This window comes from Nicotiana tabacum, unplaced genomic scaffold (genome assembly GCF_000715075.1).
Source record: "Nicotiana tabacum cultivar K326 unplaced genomic scaffold, ASM71507v2 Un00002, whole genome shotgun sequence".
NCBI lineage: Eukaryota > Viridiplantae > Streptophyta > Magnoliopsida > Solanales > Solanaceae > Nicotiana > Nicotiana tabacum.
The window spans coordinates 1993030-1995216 of NW_027438240.1; positions in this window are offsets into that span (position 1 = coordinate 1993030).

A 2187-nucleotide genomic window follows, 5' to 3' on the forward strand; every position below is an offset into this window, starting at 1 on the left:
TCATTTACCTAGTCATCGGAAACCGTTCATGCTGCCTAAGAATTTATGTCCTTCCCTTCAAAACTAAACTGTGACCTTGTACATGTAAATCCTATTCCCGCACGACACACCACATATATTATGCCATCGTGTGACAAGCATAAGAATTCCATTATCAACTCTGAGTCACTAGCAAATTACATACCTTATTAGTCAGAAACCTCTTTCTTGCTTCTTTCAAGGAGGAAATCATAACACACAACACGTTCCGTACATTGGTAGAAAATATCTGGTTCAAACCATGGTAGAACCCATCCTGAACACTTTGAAAAATATTCGCACATAACCAAGCTATCTGAACTGAATTCCTCTAACTCCACCAAGCCACACAGGTTGCCAGATTCGAGAGCATTGCCACGAAACACCTGTAGATACTAGCCACGCCATAAGTACACAAATAACCGATCATACCCATTACTGTGCTACCCCAACCTACTTCCAAAATGTCATATTTCCCCAAGTCCTTTCCAAATTGCCTTCAAATTACTATTTTATTTCCTTATTAGAACACTACTATCCTTAACTAAAACTTGCCCCACAAACTCTAGCATAGAATCGCACCGCCCTAAGGATTATATGCCGCCGAATACCCTTTTTGATGTATTTCAAAGGTTCCACAACCAAACATGCTTACTCTGAAGAGACTTTATAGGAACCTAAAACTGTTTCCTTCACCTTCTTGATACTGAAATGCATAATTCACAATGATATGAGATGCAACGAGTCTCAACACCGTTCAATGCGACTCCCAGTTTTCTAGCCATATTTATAAATCTTGAATCCATTGTAACCATTCTCGAATTAACCGAGCAAACGGACCGAAACGACATGTGCCCCATTAGTACATCAACACCCAAGGGAATAAAGAGTAACCCTCACTCCTACGCAACCGAGCAAATTCCCGCTCCATGTACACTACATTCTTTGTGAATAAACACCCAATTATTTTAATGGTCCTCCTATAACCATAGAGTGTAATACAACTTGTGTCCAGAAATTCCTTTACCCGAGTCATCCTCGATCTTGACCTCTGCAAGTCATAACTGATTCACCGGTATACCCTGAACCGAAACTAATACGACCTATAACCGTGCAATCAACTCGTCGATAGCAGACTCCCCCACTTAGCCTTAAGCTGCAATTATATAAAATTAGAACCCGTAAGGATTTCTTCTTCTCAATTACCAAGGTCTCGCACCGTTAACCTGCCAGACTTCTCAAAGTCTTTTATTAAGCCTTTCATGAACATTCTGAATCTCCAGCCAAAATTACACACGCGACCTCCTACCGGGTAGCTAGTAATATTCCTCATAAAAGCTTCATCAACATCACGCCACCGCTAGCTGCACACAGGAGATAACCCACATGTGGAATTCATTATCGACATCTCCCAATGACACTGCACTGAGTGCAACAACCACAGAATTTGTAAATTCCCCTGAGTTCATGCTCACCCATCATTTATATAAGTCTGCACTTTCCCTATTGACATCAACTGTATGTCAACAATACCTTCCGAACTCAAGTCATATTGCACCTGACACAATAATCAGATCTTCACGCCTCTATTCATTTCAAACACACTCCTTTCTGCCATATTCAATTTAGAGTATGCAGAGTATGCAGGTTGATTCACATATTAACACGATTCCAAACCATTCTACACTTTCTCAAGGCGCACGACTACCCTACTAGTGAATTCATATGCTAATCTTCCACTCTTACTTCGGTTAAACCAACTCCTTTAAAAAACTTCTCAACCTCTACTTCTCCTACTTGACCTTCTAGTACTTCAATCACCGCGAACACTTCCCGCTATGTCTTCCCTCATACTTTACTACCCAACTGCTGCATCAAATCGAAATGTATTTTTATCACACCTGAACCAATAAAATGTTACCGACTCTAAGTCCCTTCAAAGATTATCTTTCCCGAGCCATCAACATCGAAATACCCATTCTCAACCACTATTACTACACAACCACTTACTCTTCTTGAGTTCAAACTCATTGACAGATATGAGAATTTAATTTGCCCCAAAATTTAACATGAAAGATCCTTCAAAATATTCACACTTGAGACGGTACGTCGCATCAAAACGAAAATCAAGCACCCAATGGCCTTCCTTTACATTTAAAGAAAACACTT